At 39.2% G+C, this 22,138-nt stretch overlaps 1 protein-coding gene across 1 annotated transcript in view; it reads left to right on the forward strand.

The window, feature by feature from the left end:
- Positions 1-22,138, forward strand: part of LOC127448248 (anosmin-1-like) — a 109,119-nt gene that overhangs the window by 37,539 nt on the left and 49,442 nt on the right. The window lies entirely within an intron of this gene.

Below are 22,138 nucleotides of genomic sequence, written 5' to 3' on the forward strand. Positions count from 1 at the left end.
ATGGATAGAGATAGAACTCTTGGACCGCTCAAATAAACCGAGCAATGTTTTAAAAGTGCTACAGAGTCACTCTTTAGAAAGTCAACTTACTATAGAGCGCAACAGTGTGCGTATGGAAGTAAAAATTCTATTAATCTTTCTCCATAGGAAAATCCCTTTATTAACAATAACTTATAAATGTTTAAAGACAGACCTATCATGAGCTTTGAGGTTGTTAATTGATGGTATAAGCTTCTGTTAAAGCCATCAGTCCACGTTATTTCAAATTCATTTAAAGAAAGCAGTGTTAAATAGCAAAATTCCTGGTGAAGAACTACACTACCCATGATCCTGAAGGGAAAGATCCACCAATCAGAGAATCGCAGCCAACAAAGTGCAACAAAAGAGCTTTGCAGCGACACTTCTCCCTACACTCTTAAAGTTTTTATATACAGTTGAAGTCATAAGTTTACATACACTTTTGGCAAGCCGTTTAGGAGTACTTTGTGCATGACATGAGTAATTTTTCCAACAATTGTTTACAGACAGATTGTTCCACTTTTAATTGAATATATCACAATTCCAGTGGGTCAGAAGTTCACATACACTAAGTTAACTGTGCCTTTAAGCAGCTTGGAAAATTCCAGAAAATGATGTCAAGCCTTTAGACAATTAGCCAATTAGCTTCTGATAGGAGGTGTACTGAATTGGTGGTGTACCTGTGGATGTATTTTAAGGCCTACCTTCAAACTCAGTGCCTCTTTGCTTGACATCATGGGAAAATCAAAAGAAATCAGCCAAGACCTCAGAAAAAAAATTGTGGACCTCCACAAGTCTGGTTCATCCTTGGGAGTAATTTCTAAACACCTGAAGGTACCACGTTCATCTGTACAAACAATAGTACGCAAGTATAAACACCATGGGACCACACAGCCATCATACCACTCAGGAAGGAGACGCATTCTGTCTCCTAGAGATGAACGTAGTTTGGTGTGAAAAGTGCAAATCAATCCCAGAACAACAGCAAAGGACCTTGTGAAGATGCTGGAGGAAACAGGTAGACAAGTATCTATATCCACAGTAAAACGAGTCCTATATTGACATAACCTGAAAGGCTGCTCAGCAAGGAAGAAGCCACTGCTCCAAAACCACCATAAAAAAGCCAGACTACAGTTTGCAAGTGCACATGGGGACAAAGATCTTACTTTTTGAGAAATGTCCTCTGGTCTGATGAAACAAAAATTGAACTGTTTGGCTATAATGACCATCGTTATGTTTGGAGGAAAAAGGGTGAGGCTTGCAAGCCGAAGAACACCATCCCAACTGTGAAGCATGGGGGTGGTAGCATCATGTTGTGGGGGTGCTTTGCTGCAGGAGGGACTGGTGCACTTCACAAAATAGATGGCATCATGAGGAAGGAAAATTATGTGGATATATTGAAGCAACATCTCAGGACATCAGCCAGGAAATTAAAGCTCGGTCGCAAATGGGTCTTCCAAATGGACAATGACCCCAAGCATATCTCCAAAGTTGTGGCACAATGGCTTAAAGACAACAAAGTCAAGGTATTGGAGTGGCCATCACAAAGCCCTGACCTCAATCTGATAGAAAATTTGTGGGCAGAACTGAAACAGCATGTGTGAGCAAGGAGGCCTACAAACCTGACTCAGTTACACCAGTTCTGTCTGGAGGAATGGGACAAAATTCCAGCAACTTATTGTGAGAAGCTTGTGGAAGGATACCCAAAAGGTTTGACCCAAGTTAAACAATTTAAAGGCAATGCAACCAAATACTAATAAATTATATGTAAACTTCTGACCCACTGGGAATGTAATGAAAGAAATAAAAGCTGAAATAAATCATTCCCTCTACTATTATTATCATATGTAATGATGATAACACAGTTCCTGATTTTCAGATACTTTTTTGCTTCAAAACAAAAGTTTGTAATGTTGTGATTCACCTCGGAGCTGATTGGTTTAGTTCATGACTTACAACTAGAGATCAACTGATAGTGGATTTTGCAGATAGTTTCTAAAATGTCAAAAAATAAATAAAAAAATAATTGGTATTCTTTCCTAACTTTGACTGGCACAGACAAAGAGTCCTAAATGAATAAAATCTCAGATGCAGATTATTGTTCAAGCAAAATTAAAAAATAACCTGAAAAAATTCAGATTTGGTGCATAACGCAGAACTTTTAAGTAAAAACAAGCCCGACATACACCAGGGACTCTTATTTTGAAATGAGGAAATTATGAAAAAACGTTTGGCAACTATCGATTTTTTTTGCCACAGATTTCAACACAGATTTTTGCCGATAATGATAGTTCCAGAAAGCAACTATCGGCACCGATTAATCGGTAAAACCGATATATCGGTCTACCTCTACCTCTACCTCTACGAAACCGAATACCTTATTCGGAAAGGCACAAATAACGGAGTCATCCGAATAATATAAAAAATATTCGTATGACTGATTATCCAAAAAGCACAAGGATCAAGCGACATTTTAAATAAACATATACAAAATGACAAAGAATTTATGAATCTGTGCAGCCAATATTTCTAAAGTGTAAACCTTATGAATGAAAATGCACATGTTGTGATTTTAGATCGGATGGGCGCTGTCTCTGTTAATTGTGCGCGTCTGGAGTTTATCAAGTGTAACATTAAGATACAACATCATATACACGTTCCACTTCTTGAAATGTCTATGTTAATGTACCACACGATTCACACGGGATTTCCCATGTATTCATTTATAGCCAAAACCTGAGCGCGATGTTAAATTAATGACCCGAAGAGATGATTTCACGTCGGAGCTCGTTTATCCATCTCTTAAAGTTGACCACATTTATGACTATATTAGCAATTAAGGAAATTATCTGGTTAAGACTTTATTCTGGAATTTTTTTTTTTTAAATGCTCAATAGAGTATTCACCTATTAGGAATATTCCTCATGCTCCGTCTTTTTTTTCTTCTTCTTTAAACTGTTCTACCTCTGGTAAGGCACTACATAAATGTAACTTTACGTACACTTATTTTCTCCCCAATTTGGAATGCCCAATTCCCAATGGTCTCTAAGTCCTTGTGGTGGCGTAGTGACTCGCCTCAATCCGGGTGGCGGAGGACGAATCTCAGTTGCCTCTGCGTCTGATACCGTCAATCCGCGCATCTTATCATGTGGCTTGAGCGCGTTACCGTGGAGACGTAGCGCGTGTGGAGGCTTCACGCTATTCTCCGTGGCATCCACGCACAACTCACCACACGCCCCACCGAGAGCGAGAACCACATTATAGCGACCATGAGGAGGTTACCCCATTTGACTCTACCCTGCCTAGCAACCGGGCCAATTTGGTTGCTTAGGAGACCTGGCTGGAGTCACTCAGCACGCCCTGGATTCGAACTCGTGACTCCAGGTGTGGTAGTCAGCGTCAATACTCGCTGAGATACCCAGGTCCCCTAAATTTAACATTATTATTATTAAACTAAAAAATAGTGTCCTGTCGTAAAAATTCCTGATAGATTTACGGGACTTTCACCTGTTTGTAGGCTATATTGATTTTAATGTTTGAATTTGTATTTATTATCCACTGCAAAATGTGTGATTGATATTTCACATTTTGCATGACACCTCCTGCCTCCAGAATAATGTTGTTATACATGCACAGGTAAACAAAAATACTGTTTCATGCAGATATAAATATCTGAAATACCAGGAGAAACCACAACATATTCCACAGTTAATGTAGCCTACAAATTCAGCTTCATCTGGTAAGAAAAATAAAGAATAAAATAATATATATTTTTTTAAATAGTTGTAGAATAATAATAATAATTATTATTGTTAGGCTATTATTATGAAAAGGCATAAACAAGGCATATTTTATTAATAGAAATTATAAATGTACGAGTAACATTTAAAAATGTGTGTTTCATTTAGTTTGGTCGCACTTCCGGTTTAAGCCCCGCCCACACCCGGTTCTATCCGAATACAGATACAAATACAGATAATGGCTTCGCTGCAGTGCACACCCCTAACTTACAACTCTTTTTTTGAAGGATTTGATGAAATCCCTTTGTGCAAAATGAACGGGGGAAAAATACTTCCGAAACCAAGACGGCTTGTGAAAATGGCCAGTTGCATGCTGTTGGCTTGGAAAAGGTTGACATCTCTAACAAATGCACTTTAAAAATCGTTCTCTGATCGTCAATCTTAATAATCCTGAATATTATTTCTTTAAAGTCACAGCAGCTACACAGTGACAGACGCATTTGATTCAACTCTGCTTAGAAGTGAGACTATTTTATAATCCACATTTGACTGGACAATCAAAAAAGTAATTTTTCCCAGTTTCAGTGCTGGTGTTCTTACTGAGTTGTATGGCAGCAGAGTGATTTATTGGGCCCGTAGGAGAATGAGAGTGTAAATTGTGTTGTGTTATCAGTCAGTTAGTTGATGCATCTTGTCCTCTGCCTTCATTATAGAGGATTTCCCTGGAATGCATTAAGAGGAGTTGAACATTCACACTCGCCCGCAGTCTGCCAGCTGACAATGTCAAGAGGGTCATTAGAGACTCGTATATCCCTTCAAGCAGACGGTTGTTTGTCATTACTAAACCCTTCATTAGTGCTGACCTGATGTTATCTGATGTCTTCTCCTGGAGTTCCCTGTTGATCAAACTCTACTAAACCGTTCAAATGATCTAGATCTGGTTTAAGTGGCGCATTCATACCAGTGCCAGTGAAATTTCATGATTCTTGAGACAAATTTGCATAATGAAGGCACATATTTATTTATTTATTTTTTAATATTTTGTTAGATTTATCCTTTAAGCAAAACGACACGACAACAAAGATTGACAGTGAAGACAAAACAAAAAGCAATTCAAGATATTCATTTTTAATATGCTTTACTTCTCAAGTAAGTTTAACTATTTGTTCCATTATCCAACAACTGTACAGCCATCTTGCCCAGTACAGACTCTGAATGTTTCATATCTAGTGAAAACAGAACAGCTTCTTCGACTCCCCAACATTTTTTCCCAGCACCTGTCATCATGTTGACGTTGCGATCTTCTCCGTCAGCACCCCTGAAATATTGATAGGCCACTGCGCAGGGCACATGTATACCATAAATCAGATATATCGCCCGGTGACAGACGACCCCCTGAGTGGGTCCTTCATTTCCCAGAGACTCTACGCCCGCATTCTTATCTCAAATCTGACCCTGTTCTGATGGAAACATCCTGTTGAGGCGTCACATCATGAAATGTAAACTGAGCCGGGGGAAGACAGAAGATTAATCGAGCTTGAGTTACATAGTCCAAAATATCGGCCCTCATCTCGACTGTTTATGAGCACTCAATGACAGAGCTTGGGTAGCTGGGAAATGGAACTTAAAATATCGAGATTTTGGATTAAAATGCATTTATTTGTATAAGGAAAAGTGCATGTTTTTAGATGCTTTTACTGCTCACTGTCTTCATTTTTAATCAGCTGTTTACAAATTAATTTTTAAAACGGCATGCACAATTTAATATAATACGCTCAAAAAATAATTTTAAGATTCACGCATTTCAGTGTCACAACAAAATTCCACCAAATTTAATTGAGTAATCTTAAACTAAATAAAATGTCAAAATAAATAAATATGTTAATTTTATGAATTTAATATTGCATAAAAATTACACCGTTAATTTTGATGGAATTTTGTCAAGAAATTGAAATGCGTAAATGTTAAAAATGGGCTGACAGTGTTCGTACAAGGTGCTTGAAGTGCTTGAATTTGGCTTTTTCAGATTTAAGTCCTGGAAAACCCTTGAAAATAGCAATTTTTACCAAGAGGTGCTTAAAAAGTTCTTGAATTATAGAAAATCTTAAAATACGTTGCTTAAATCATTTAATAAATGAAATGGATTTATTTTCGGAAAAACATGACGATAGACCACTGCTGAAGCAGCGCATAGACGGCGCTGTCATGTGACACCTGTTACATTTGGCAGCGCTGTTCAGAATGGGCCAATCACAATCAAGTGTTACTGGAGGATTTAAAAAATATATATTTTATAGATACTGCTGTGGTGGATTTAACAAGTATGAATTCTTGCAACTATCAGTTTTAATTACAATTTTTTTTTTTTTTTTTTTTTTTAATTGTAATAGTTTTATAACCTAACCTTTAATGATATGAAATGGCTTGACTCTGCTTTGCATATTTTTTAAAAAATATATTTGAAATTATTAATTGCCTGAAAAAAAAATCCTTGTCCCCTTCATCAGGTACACACTTCTGTGATGTGTAAAGTTATTTATGTATTTATTTTGTACTTATTTTTAATAAAAGCATTACTGCAAGTGTGCAAAAAAATCAAAATCAAATTATTATTAATCATTTAAATGACTTAAAAATGGTGTTTGATTTCATGGCATTGGTGTTATCAATGTTAAAACCTTTTTTTTACTCTTAAAAAAATTTATAAAAAAAAAAAAAACATTAAAAAAAAAAAAAAAAAAAAATACAATATATATATATATACATATACACAAAAAGTTGTGGAAAATAATTTTTAAGGTCAAAGTTCAGAGGCTGCTTAAATATGCATTTTCCCAGCATGTTAAAAAGTTAATCACATTTTAACTAATATTTTCATGCAAAAACATTTGGTGTTGCACCCCATTGAACCCTCAAAATGTGGTGTTGTAACCCATTTAACCCTCGTTAGTGTTAACTTAGTGTTACAATTGTAACAAAATATACAGCATATTAGCATGTATTTTAATGAAAGATAGCACAAGCACGCTTCTCATGCAAACCATTTTTAAAAACGAAATCAGTAGATATGTAGATCAGAACGAAGCAAAAGTATTTAGAGACTATGTGTAATCAAACGTTTGTGGAACGTTATTGGAACGTTTGTGATGTTACTTGGTATCTGCAAACTCCTGCAGTTTGACTAGTGAACTGTATTACTTTCTGGAGGAATTGTTTATTCTGTTTATTACTAATGAATTAACTGTTCATTGAATATTAGTGCCATGTTGACACCAGATGCACTGCCCGCTTACAGATTTTCAGAGGGGTAGCAGATGTAGCTGAGAATGACTGCTGTCATCATGCGACGAGAGTCATGCAGTATTAAAATGACTTGCTATTGCATTCCACTGCAGACAACGCGCAACCCAGCACTATCTGTTTCCTCACTTCATAAATAAAGCAAGTGCATTTGATTGAGGAGCACATGTATAATTTATAAACGCTCTCGCTGGCGAGTTCTGCGTCTCGGGGTCTTTTGTTGTTGACATGTCTTTGAAATCACCCTGGCGGGCGTCGTGTTGAATGTGTTAACATTCATCTGAGAGTAGATGTTAACGTTTGTTATGTCTAAAGAATGCACCACAGGTTTGGAGGATTTTGCTGTAAATGGAGTGTTAAAGAAATAGGATTATTATCTATTTTTTTTCTTGTTTTTTTTTTTCAGTATTCAAATGCAAAATACACTTTCATGGCTTGAAGTGAAAGTGCATCTAGTAACTGAAGCATTCAACAAAACAGAGAGAAAATATAGTGGTCGAGCGATATAACGGCGAGGCTAATAAATCGTCCGATATTCTGAATTTTTTAATAATTGCATTGGGCGATACGTTTTCCCGTTTGGCCGATTTGTTTCTTAAGGCCGCAATGGTGCCGAGAAATCACAAGCTTGCATGTGAAGGAATATCAATAAAATTGCATGAAGCATACAGCGGAATCAGTGTAGTCTGATTCCCGAACAAATGACTCTTATGAGCCGGTTCTCATAGTTTGGTATCAGGATGCTGAGTATCAGGATCAGGATAATTCTTCCTCAAAAGTACTAAAAGAATCATAAATGGAACCGGTAAGGAACTGGAATCAAACACATAGACTAGAGTGACTGCACAACACTAACCAGAGCGGCTCGTGTTTCCTCTAAAGAGACTTTCTCTGTGATAGTAATTAGAAGATCTGTTGGAGGCCTGCTAACCCTCTGTGAAGTCCACCATGATGTCACCAGTGTAAACATCACCACGCTCACAAACCATGAGCACTGCTTTGAAGTCAAGTCAACCCAGCCCAAGACCAGCAATGATGGATGTGTGTGTGTGTGTGTGTGTGTGTGTGTGTGTGTTGGTGAATCATGTTAAAGCTGTTTAATTAACCTTTGACTGTCTTTCTCACACGTGCAGTTTGGTGAGGTTTCATTCATTCACTGAAAGTGGTTTGGCTGTCTTGACTAGAACATGTACGCAAACATTAGAGAATCTGTTTTGTTTTTATCCTTCTTTCTTTCCTGACAACCTGAAGGCATTTTTGAAAGATTTTCCATCTAAAACGCAAACAGGAAAATAAATGCTCAAAACTTTGTGTTGTTATACATGTCAAGTGCACCTGGCAAAATGTTTGTGTTGATACTACAAAGGAATCAGAAGGTACAGCATTTAGAACACAATGAATGACTCTTATGAGTCGTTTGTTTTGAATCTACAGCATGAAACATATAGCGGAACCAGTGTAGTCCGATTCCCGAACAAATGACTCTTATGAATCAGTTCTTTTGAATCTACAGCATGAAACATATAGTGGGACCAGTGTTGTCCGATTTCCAAACAAATGACTCTTATGAATCGGTTCTTTTGAATCTACAGCCTGAAACATACAGCGGAACCAGTGTAGTCTGATTCCCGAACAAATGACTGTTATGAATCGGTTCTTTTGAATCTACAGCATGAAACATATAGCGGAACCAGTGTAGTCCGATTCCCAAACAAATGACTCTTATGAATCAGTTCTTTTGAATCTACAGCATGAAACATATAGTGGGACCAGTGTTGTCCGATTTCCAAACAAATGACTCTTATGAATCGGTTCTTTTGAATCTACAGCCTGAAACATACAGCGGAACCAGTGTAGTCTGATTCCCGAACAAATGACTGTTATGAATCGGTTCTTTTGAATCTACAGCATGAAACATATAGCGGAACCAGTGTAGTCCGATTCCCAAACAAATGACTCTTATGAATCAGTTCTTTTGAATCTACAGCATGAAACATATAGCGGGACCAGTGTTGTCCGATTTCCAAACAAATGACTCTTATGAATCAGTTCTTTTGAATCTACAGCATGAAACATATAGCGGGACCAGTGTTGTCTGATTTCCAAACAAATGACTCTTATGAGTCAGTTCTTTTGAATCTACAGTATGAAACATACAGCGGGACCAGTGTAGTCCGATTCCTGAACAAATGACTCTTATGAATCAGTTCTTTTGAATCTACAGCATGAAACATATAGCGGGACCAGTGTTGTCCGATTTCCAAACAAATGACTCTTATGAATCGGTTCTTTTGAATCTACAGCCTGAAACATACAGCGGAACCAGTGTAGTCCGATTCCTGAACAAAAGACTCTTATGAATCAGTTCTTTTGAATCTAAAGCATGAAACATACAGCAGGACCAGTGTAGTCCGATTTCCAAACAAATGACTTTTATGAATCGGTTCTTTTGAATCTACAGCGTGAAACATACAGCGGGACCAGTGTAGTCCGATTCTCGAACAAATGACTCTTATGAATCAGTTCTTTTGAATCTGCAACGTGAAACATACAGCGTGACCAGTGTAGTCCGATTCCCGAACAAATGACTCTTATGAATTGGTTCTTTTGAACCTACAGCATGAAACATACAGCGGGACCAGTGTAGTCCGATTCCCGAACAAATGACTCTTATGAATCGGTTCTTTTGAATCTGCAGCGTGAAACATACAGCGGGACCAGTGCAGTCCGATTCCCGAACAAATGACTCTTATGAATCGGTTCTTTTGAATCTACAGCCTGAAACATACAGCGGAACCAGTGTAGTCCGATTCCTGAACAAAAGACTCTTATGAATCAGTTCTTTTGAATCTAAAGCATGAAACATACAGCAGGACCAGTGTTGTCCGATTTCCAAACAAATGACTCTTATGAATCGGTTCTTTTGAATCTGCAACGTGAAACATACAGCGTGACCAGTGTAGTCCGATTCCTGAACAAATGACTCTTATGAATCGGTTCTTTTGAATCTACAGCGTGAAACATACAGCGGGAACCAGTGAAAAGTTACAGCATTTAGAACACAAGTGGCTTTTGTTTACTCCAAGTGTCCAAAAACCTCTCCAAGCAAGTATTCAGGTGTTTTTTTTTAACATTAAAACGGAATGACTGAAAACTATGAATGCAAACAACTAAAAAAATATGAAAATATGTAAACTTATATCAAATACGTCCCAGATATGTTTCAGATATGACAAACAATCACATGGGCACCTATTCCATTTCTTTTTCATGAAATAATATACCAAAATATGATGTAAATTCTGTTTATCTGTTTATTATACATGTGGATTTCACACGCTAATACTCGCTGTAATTTGGTCTCTGATTGAAACAAATTTGTTCATTGTATTCTGCTAATCAATACATTTTCAAAGATATATTACACATGGCCATGTGATCTTTTTGATCTTTATACTGTGTTTTTTAAATTATTTTTGCAATCGCAAGTTTGCAAATTAGGAAAATGGAACAGTTGTAAAGACAAGAGTCTAAGCTTTAAAATGACACATAATTTGTGCAGATCAAGGAACAGGTTATTAAATAATACCATAATATTTGTTTTTTCATGTTCAGTGCCCCAATGTGGCCCGGTACGGAACATCATCTCAAGTGCATTGCGTTGTAAGAAGCATGTAGTAGATCGTTCAGGTATTCTACGCGTACAAATGCAAGTACTGCACAGTACTATATACAATGGTAATTGTAAGAGGAATATGTTACTGTGCTATTCTGAACATAAACCTTGTCTGAGTGAGCAGTGATAACTAAAGGGGGTGGAGCTTATCAAAGCGAAGCCGTTGATGTGTGTCAGAATAAAACACTTCTTAAAGATGTCTTGGTGCTTTGTTTACTTCAGAGTCATGCCCGCAAACACTCCCTATTGAGTAAGCACACCTGGTGTTTCATATCATTCATTTGAAAGAATTCTGTTCCCTTTCCATTATTTTGGCTCTGGTTTTGTAGTGTAATTCCTCACGCTTCATTAACTTGAGCTGAGACACAGAAAGCAGCATTTTCCACACACTTTTTATTTTCCTGTAGTTTGTATTACCTTAGCTGACGTATTTATTTGTTCCACTTTTTTTTTTTTTTTTGTACAGTCTTGCTTGCCATTACATGCAAATAATGATCAGATTGTTGTATTTTATAAAAAAAACCTGGTTCTGCTTAGGCCATGCAGAATACTTCCTACATAAATGCAACAGATGACAAACAAATTAAGCAAAAACAAATAAAAATTTTCTTGGTAAGCTCTGACGCTGGATGCTGGAATTGTTTTCACATTACCGAATTGAATGTTAGAGTTAGTGGTTGGGCTGGGTGACATATAGAATATTTGTCATATATTTGTCTGTGATTTTTTTGCCTTACAAAATTAAATTAAGCAATGCTGATTATCAATTTTAGTGTTTACTTTTAATTACTAATTTAGACTTATGGCTAGAGTATACATCATTTTTATACTCTTTTCACCGCGAGCCCATACAGACTGTATACAAAAGAGCCCATACTGACTGTATACAGAGAAGCCCATACAGACTGTATACAGAAGAGCCCATACTGACTGTATACAGAGAAGCCCATACAGACTGTATACAGACGAGCCCATACAGACTGTGTACAGACGAGCCCATACAGACTGTATACAGAAGAGCCCATACAGACTGTATACAGAAGAGCCCATACAGACTGTATACAGAAGAGCCCATACAGACTGTATACAGAAGAGCCCATACTGACTGAATACAGAAGAGCCCATACTGACTGTATACAGAAGAGCCCACACTGACTGTATACAGAAGAGCCCATACTGACTGTATACAGATGAGCCATACTGACTGTATACAGAAGAGCCCATACTGACTGTATACAGATGAGCCAATACTGACTGTATACAGATGAGCCCATACAGACTGTATACAGAAGAGCCCATACTGACTGTATACAGATGAGCCATACTGACTGTATACAGATGAGCCCATACAGACTGTATACAGAAGAGCCCATACTGACTGTATACAGATGAGCCAATACTGACTGTATACAGATGAGCCCATACTGACTGTATACAGAAGGGCCCATACAGACTGAATAAAGAAGGGCCCATACAGACTGAATAAAGAAGGGCCCATACAGACTGTATACAGAAGGGCCCATACTGACTGTATACAGGTGAGCCCATACTGACTGTATACAGACGAGCCCATACTGACTGTATACAGACGAGCCCATACTGACTGTATACAGATGAGCCCATACAGACTGTATACAGAAGAGCCCATACAGACTGTATACAGATGAGCCCATACAGACTGTATACAGAAGAGCCCATACAGACTATATACAGAAGAGCCCATACAGACTATATACAGAAGAGCCCATACTGACTGAATACAGAAGAGCCCATACTGACTGTATACAGATGAGCCCATACTGACTGTATACAGATGAGCCCATACTGACTGTATACAGATGAGCCCATACTGACTGAATACAGAAGAGCCCATACAGACTGTATACAGAAGAGCCCATACAGACTGTATACAGAAGAGCCCATACAGACTGTATACAGAAGAGCCCATACAGACTGTATACAGAAGAACCCATACTGACTGTATACAGATGAGCCCATACAGACTGTATACAGAAGGGCCCATACTGACTGTATACAAACGAGCCCATACAGACTGAATACAGAAGAGCCCATACAGACAAGCCCAAACAGACTGAATACAGAAGACCCCAAAATGACTGAATACAGAAGACCCCAAAATGACTGAATACAGAAGAGCCCATACTGACTGAATACAGAAGAGCCCATACTGACTGAATACAGAAGAGCCCATACAGACTGTATACAGAAGAGCCCATACAGACTGTATACAGAAGAGCCCATACAGACTGTATACAGAAGAGCCCATACTGACTGAATACAGAAGAGCCCATACAGACAAGCCCAAACAGACTGAATACAGAAGACCCCAAAATGACTGAATACAGAAGACCCCAAAATGACTGAATACAGAAGAGCCCATACAGACTGAATACAGAAGAGCCCATAGTGACTGAATACAGAAGAGCCCATACAGACTGTATACAGAAGAGCCCATACAGACTGTATACAGAAGAGCCCATACAGACTGTATACAGAAGAGCCCATACTGACTGAATACAGAAGAGCCCATACTGACTGTATACAGAAGAGCCCACACTGACTGTATACAGAAGAGCCCATACTGACTGTATACAGATGAGCCATACTGACTGTATACAGAAGAGCCCATACTGACTGTATACAGATGAGCCAATACTGACTGTATACAGATGAGCCCATACAGACTGTATACAGAAGAGCCCATACTGACTGTATACAGATGAGCCATACTGACTGTATACAGATGAGCCCATACAGACTGTATACAGAAGAGCCCATACTGACTGTATACAGATGAGCCAATACTGACTGTATACAGATGAGCCCATACTGACTGTATACAGAAGGGCCCATACAGACTGAATAAAGAAGGGCCCATACAGACTGAATAAAGAAGGGCCCATACAGACTGTATACAGAAGGGCCCATACTGACTGTATACAGGTGAGCCCATACTGACTGTATACAGACGAGCCCATACTGACTGTATACAGACGAGCCCATACTGACTGTATACAGATGAGCCCATACAGACTGTATACAGAAGAGCCCATACTGACTGTATACAGGTGAGCCCATACTGACTGTATACAGACGAGCCCATACTGACTGTATACAGACGAGCCCATACTGACTGTATACAGATGAGCCCATACAGACTGTATACAGAAGAGCCCATACAGACTGTATACAGATGAGCCCATACAGACTGTATACAGAAGAGCCCATACAGACTATATACAGAAGAGCCCATACAGACTATATACAGAAGAGCCCATACTGACTGAATACAGAAGAGCCCATACTGACTGAATACAGAAGAGCCCATACTGACTGTATACAGATGAGCCCATACTGACTGTATACAGATGAGCCCATACTGACTGTATACAGATGAGCCCATACTGACTGAATACAGAAGAGCCCATACAGACTGTATACAGAAGAGCCCATACAGACTGTATACAGAAGAGCCCATACAGACTGTATACAGAAGAGCCCATACAGACTGTATACAGAAGAACCCATACTGACTGTATACAGATGAGCCCATACAGACTGTATACAGAAGGGCCCATACTGACTATATACAAACGAGCCCATACAGACTGAATACAGAAGAGCCCATACAGACAAGCCCAAACAGACTGAATACAGAAGACCCCAAAATGACTGAATACAGAAGACCCCAAAATGACTGAATACAGAAGAGCCCATACTGACTGAATACAGAAGAGCCCATACTGACTGAATACAGAAGAGCCCATACAGACTGTATACAGAAGAGCCCATACAGACTGTATACAGAAGAGCCCATACTGACTGAATACAGAAGAGCCCATACAGACAAGCCCAAACAGACTGAATACAGAAGACCCCAAAATGACTGAATACAGAAGACCCCAAAATGACTGAATACAGAAGAGCCCATACAGACTGAATACAGAAGAGCCCATAGTGACTGAATACAGAAGAGCCCATACAGACTGTATACAGAAGAGCCCATACAGACTGTATACAGAAGAGCCCATACAGACTGTATACAGAAGAGCCCATACTGACTGAATACAGAAGAGCCCATACTGACTGTATACAGAAGAGCCCACACTGACTGTATACAGAAGAGCCCATACTGACTGTATACAGATGAGCCATACTGACTGTATACAGAAGAGCCCATACTGACTGTATACAGATGAGCCAATACTGACTGTATACAGATGAGCCCATACAGACTGTATACAGAAGAGCCCATACTGACTGTATACAGATGAGCCATACTGACTGTATACAGATGAGCCCATACAGACTGTATACAGAAGAGCCCATACTGACTGTATACAGATGAGCCAATACTGACTGTATACAGATGAGCCCATACTGACTGTATACAGAAGGGCCCATACAGACTGAATAAAGAAGGGCCCATACAGACTGAATAAAGAAGGGCCCATACAGACTGTATACAGAAGGGCCCATACTGACTGTATACAGGTGAGCCCATACTGACTGTATACAGACGAGCCCATACTGACTGTATACAGACGAGCCCATACTGACTGTATACAGATGAGCCCATACAGACTGTATACAGAAGAGCCCATACAGACTGTATACAGATGAGCCCATACAGACTGTATACAGAAGAGCCCATACAGACTATATACAGAAGAGCCCATACAGACTATATACAGAAGAGCCCATACTGACTGAATACAGAAGAGCCCATACTGACTGTATACAGATGAGCCCATACTGACTGTATACAGATGAGCCCATACTGACTGAATACAGAAGAGCCCATACAGACTGTATACAGAAGAGCCCATACAGACTGTATACAGAAGAGCCCATACAGACTGTATACAGAAGAGCCCATACAGACTGTATACAGAAGAGCCCATACAGACTGTATACAGAAGAACCCATACTGACTGTATACAGATGAGCCCATACAGACTGTATACAGAAGGGCCCATACTGACTGTATACAAACGAGCCCATACAGACTGAATACAGAAGAGCCCATACAGACAAGCCCAAACAGACTGAATACAGAAGACCCCAAAATGACTGAATACAGAAGACCCCAAAATGACTGAATACAGAAGAGCCCATACAGACTGAATACAGACGAGCCCATACAGACGAGCCCATACAGACTGTATACAGAAGAGCCCATACTGACTGAATACAGAAGAGCCCATACTGACTGAATACAGAAGAGCCCATACAGACAAGCCCAAACAGACTGAATACAGAAGAGCCCATACAGACTGAATACAGAAGAGCCCATACAGACTGAATACAGAAGAGCCCATACAGACTGAATACAGAAGAGCCCATACAGACTGTATACAGAAGAGCCCATACTGACTGTATACAGAAGAGCCCATACTGACTGTATACAGAAGAGCCCATACTGACTGAATACAGATGAGCCCATACTGACTGTATACAGAAGAGCCCATACAGACTGAATACAGAAGAGCCCATACTGACTGAATACAGAAGAGCCCATACTGACTGAATACAGAAGAGCCCATACAGACTGTATACAGAAGAGCCCATACAGACTGTATACAGAAGAGCCCATACAGACTGTATACAGAAGAGCCCATACAGACTGAATACAGAAGAGCCCATACAGACTGAATACAGAAGAGCCCATACTGACTGAATACAGACGAGCCCATACAGACTGAATACAGAAGAGCCCATACAGACAAGCCCAAACAGACTGAATACAGAAGACCCCAAAATGACTGAATACAGAAGAGCCCATACAGACTGAATACAGAAGAGCCCATACAGACTGAATACAGACGAGCCCATACAGACTGAATACAGACGAGCCCATACAGACTGAATACAGACGAGCCCATACAGACTGTATACAGAAGAGCCCATACAGACTGTATACAGAAGAGCCCATACAGACTGTATACAGAAGAGCCCATACAGACTGTATACAGAAGAGCCCATACTGACTGAATACAGAAGAGCCCATACTGACTGTATACAGAAGAGCCCATACAGACTGAATACAGAAGAGCCCATACAGACTGAATACAGAAGAGCCCATACAGACTGAATACAGAAGAGCCCATACTGACTGAATACAGAAGAGCCCATACAGACTGAATACAGAAGAGCCCATACAGACTGAATACAGAAGAGCCCATACTGACTGTATACAGAAGAGCCCATACAGACTGAATACAGAAGAGCCCATACAGACAAGCCCAAACAGACTGAATACAGAAGACCCCAAAATGACTGAATACAGAAGAGCCCATACAGACTGAATACAGAAGAGCCCATACAGACTGAATACAGACGAGCCCATACAGACTGAATACAGACGAGCCCATACAGACTGTATACAGAAGAGCCCATACAGACTGTATACAGAAGAGCCCATACTGACTGAATACAGAAGAGCCCATACTGACTGTATACAGAAGAGCCCATACAGACTGAATACAGAAGACCCCATACTGACTGAATACAGAAGACCCCATACTGACTGAATACAGAAGACCCCATACTGACTGAATACAGAAGACCCCATACAGACTGAATACAGAAGAGCCCATACAGACTGTATTCAGAAGAGCCCATACAGACTGTATTCAGAAGAGCCCATACAGACTGTATTCAGAAGAGCCCATACTGACTGTATACAGAAGACCCCATACTGACTGTATACAGAAGACCCCATACTGACTGTATACAGAAGAGCCCATACTGACTGTATACAGAAGAGCCCATACAGACTGTATTCAGAAGAGCCCATACTGACTGTATACAGAAGACCCCATACTGACTGTATACAGAAGACCCCATACTGACTGTATACAGAAGAGCCCATACAGACTGAATACAGAAGAGCCCATACAGACTGAATACAGAAGACCCCATACAGACTGAATACAGAAGAGCCCATACTGACTGTATACAGAAGAGCCCATACTGACTGAATACAGACGAGCCCATACTGACTGTATACAGAAGAGCCCATACTGACTGTATACAGAAGAGCCCATACAGACTGTATACAAAAGCGCCCATACTGACTGAATACAGAAGAGCCCATACTGACTGTATACAGAAGAGCCCATACTGACTGTATACAGAAGAGCCCATACTGACTGTATACAGAAGAGTCCATACTGACTGTATACAGAAGAGCCCATACTGACTGTATACAGAAGAGCCCATACAGACTGTATACAGAAGAGCCCATACTAACTGTATACAGAGAAGCCCATACGCGTTCGATGCATACCCACTACGTCGCAAAGATGTCTAGAAAGACTGGGCTGCATGCGAACAGTCCTTGCTTACAGTGCTCATGACGAAATTTGCTACTTGCGCACTGTGTGCGAGACATAGTGGCACGTGCAAAAAGGGGCCATTGAAACCAAATGTATGTTCTAGTAAAAAAAAAAAATCTAGACGCTGCACAAAAAATGGAACACGCGAGAAGTAATTTGTGTGACTTGACATGCCGTCAAAAAACGCACCGCTCCTGTGCGACACGCGGAAAAAAAAACAAGACATGGCACAACGATCAAAGATGTCCATCTACTGTAGCATATGTGTATATAGAAAAAATAATTAAAAAAACAACGCAGACAGATGCAAAAACGTGTTCGAGGTGAACGGCCCTTAAGAATTCCCTGTTATACAAGCATAGTGCCAGACACATGTTCAATGCACACCAAGTTTATCTCTTTATTTCTGTTATATTGAATCAGAGTCCTGAAAGCACAAACTACCATAAAACTGAATGATGTGAAATGGCGTATCTTTGAACGCAACTCACTGTGTTGTGCTGTAGTATGCATGCAAACTCCAGTAGTGCTTTGAAGCCAAAACAACAAACCGCATTACACGTTTACGAGCTGGCGCTCAAGCATGCAGAGATGGGGTTTGAGTCTTGATATACACACTGCGTCCTCACACTTCATTTAACAGCAAATAAATGTTTCCCTGCCAATGATAGCGCTGCCTTATGAGCTAATTAAAACCTCGTAAACAGCTCGGCTCACTTACTCAGCAATATCAGTTAATGGGTAATATGTTTGAAAGACGACTCAAAGTCTAGAGAATGGATATGCCTCCACCATTCCAATGTTCATGAAGGAATAGTTCACCCAAAGATAACAATCATGTCATCATATCAGTGAATAACAACTTAATTGTCAGTCTTTATTGTCAGTCTACACTGTTTAATTTCGTTGATGTCAAAGCCTAACTTGACAAGATGGTCCGATATTATTTGGGGGTTTTAGTTCCATGTGGAACTAGATCAAAAACAATGTGAACCCTGAACTAGTTCCAGGAACTAGGAAAAGTTCTTGCAGTGGAAAAGCGCCTGTTGAGTATTATTCTGGTTAAGGCACTATTTACTATTAGGTTACTGTTGTGTGAAGCACTTAACAGTAATAGTGGCACACAAGAGTCTGCGCTCATATATGAGCAGAATTGAAGTTGAAAAGGTCTGAGAGTCTGTGGGTTGGCACGAGTCGGTGGGGTTTGGGTCTCGCCCAGCAGTGGTACAGAAGCAGCCGTATAGTGGTTTGCTGATGGTCGTCTCTTCAAGGCCTTTTCTAGTATAAACCGCACCAGTGACGCTTTTACAAGTGTATCTGAGGAATGATTTCCCACGCTAAAGCAACATCTGCAAAGAATGAAGTATTCATGTTTTCTTTGTTAACTTGCCTTCATAAATGATTATATTTTGTTGTAATTTAAAAGAAGAAATTCACTCAGAAATTAAAATGAAAACTCTCACCCTCATGTCATTCAAAACCTGCATGTTGTCATTGTTTTTGTTGAACACAGCATGAAATTTTTTTGAAGAATGTTCAAGCAGCTGTTTTCCATACAACAGTTCATAATGACCACTACTGTCAAACTCCAAAATGACACAAGTTAAATTTGAGAGTAGAGGTCGACCGATGGTGGATTTTGCCGATACCGATAACTAAGGTGGTGGAAAAGGCCAATAACTGTTTTATCAGCCGATCGTTTTAAAAATTGATTTATTGAATGTTAAAAAAAATATTTCCTTAAACACACAGACACAGAGGCTACAAGAGTCCAAAAATGAATAAAATCCCAGATGCAGGTGTTCAACTAATATTCAAATAATAATCAGAAAGAAATTTAAAAAAAGGTGCAAAACATGAGACTTTTAACTATAAACAAGCCCGAAACATATGGAGTTACATATGTGCCAAAATTATTATAAATAGTCATTTTGACTGTGCAAAATGATATTGAGTGCACAAAAATATTCTGTGCACGCAAGATGAAATTTTGAGCACGCAAGTTGATATTTTGTGCGCAAAAACAGAATTTTGTACGCACAAGATGAAATTTTTAGTGCACAAAAAAGTTCTGTGCGCGCATTATGATATTTTGAGTGCACAAAAAATACGTTGCATGCATTTTGTAAAGCAATGTATCTTCTTGCAAAGATGAATTAATTTTTTGCATGTGCAGTAACTCACTCGCTCTCTCTCCTCATATGCTTTAGACTGCTCGCTTGCTTTTACACCCGTATTCCAACAAGTCCCGCCTCCTACTTCAGGGTTGGCTATTACGAGCTGCTGACAAGAGCTCTGTGATTGGACAGTTGAGGTAGCTACAGCAACCATGAACATCTCAGTGTAAATATTGCAGAAGAGACAACAGGCACAATGCTCCAAGTTCAGTACACACTTTGTATACTGTATGCAGAGATCATTAAAAAAGATATTTACCCGGTGGATTATAGACATACCAGTAATACTGTAAGGCTTAATTTACTGTAATGTAAGCTTTTCAAAATATAGTAGCCTGGGATCATGCAGTGCAAAGGAATTCTTTCTATTTTTGTGCTTGTTGCAGTCTCAAACAATTGATGTTCAATATACTGTACATTTAATTTACCCCAAACTATGACCTTTTCTTCCGTTTCTTCTCATTAATCAATTTTACCAGAAGGGTTGTAATAGAATGCATAAACTTCATAAAAACAGCATACTGAACAAGATACCCCACAGCTTTGAAATGCAAACATAAACAGCTTTTCTAATTCATTATCAAGAATAGATTATGCTAATTTAGACAATAATTGTAATATAATATTTATAATACACAAGGCTGATGGGAGAGGACACATTAAAGAAGGTGGACAAAATAACATGTTTATTAAAGAAAATAATATTTCATATTTCATGTAATAATAACAAAAAGAAGAAGAATCAGTTGTAGACTGTAATCTGGTCATATTTATTTGAATAAACTGATCTCTCAGAATATCTTGTGGGATAGATTGAAGTCAAACTTCAAGTTCCCCCAAAACTACACTATTATGTTTTACGATTCATCGGCCGATAGTTTTTAAAAACATTTCTCAGTCTTTCCATACTGTGACGGGCACATACGTTGAGGCTAGAAATCCAAAATGAATAAAATCCCAGCTGCAGAGTTTATTGTTCAACCAAAATCCCAATGATAAGCAGAAAATAAGGGACGATTTCAGCCCGATCTCATGAAAAGTCATGCATAATTTTCGAGTCGGCTATTTCTTTTGCTCTCGCACGATGTTGTTCGTATAAACTGGTACGACTTCATCACATGCAAATTCCCGGATGTGTAATGCGGAAGTAAGCCTGAGTTCCGCACGAGGCGTTAAGCACATACTTATTAATATTATGCCCTTACCCAAACCCCTTATCTAAACTTAACCAATCAGTAGAGTGTGTAAACATGATAGGAAGCTGTTGTGTGTGACTTGCGAAATCCAGAGACGTCATTGGTTGTACAATTGCAGTCGCACGATATCATACGAATTCGCCAAATTTAGAGAAGTCGTATGAATCCTGACGATTTCGCTGTGAGAGTGTGTTGGAAGATTTGGTGCAGAAAGTGAGACTTCTAACTGTAAACAAGCCCAGACTTGGCTCATTACCATTATTTGAGAGTTGGAAAAGAGGGAACGATTTTCAGTGAATAACAACTTAAATTTGGGTCTGGTCCCCACTAAAAGCTAGACTATTCAGAAGACTTGGAATATAGCGCATATGTTGAAAAATCACCATCCTCTTTTTTTCAACATTTTTCAAAGCATCTCATTTTGTGTTCCATGTAACAAAGAAAGCCAAATGGATTTGGAATGACACAAGTAAGGGTTAACGTACAATTAGCCGGTTGTTATCGCACAATAAACCCCGACAGGGTGATCAGGACCCCAAAGCGAAGCGGAGACCTTTTGTATCACCCTGAAGGGGTTTATTGCACGATAACAACCGACTGACTGTACATTATCCTGCTTATTACACGGCTACTAACCAAATAAATAAATACATGGACATAAAATATTGAT

Source organism: Myxocyprinus asiaticus, chromosome 11, assembly GCF_019703515.2.
Source record: "Myxocyprinus asiaticus isolate MX2 ecotype Aquarium Trade chromosome 11, UBuf_Myxa_2, whole genome shotgun sequence".
NCBI lineage: Eukaryota > Metazoa > Chordata > Actinopteri > Cypriniformes > Catostomidae > Myxocyprinus > Myxocyprinus asiaticus.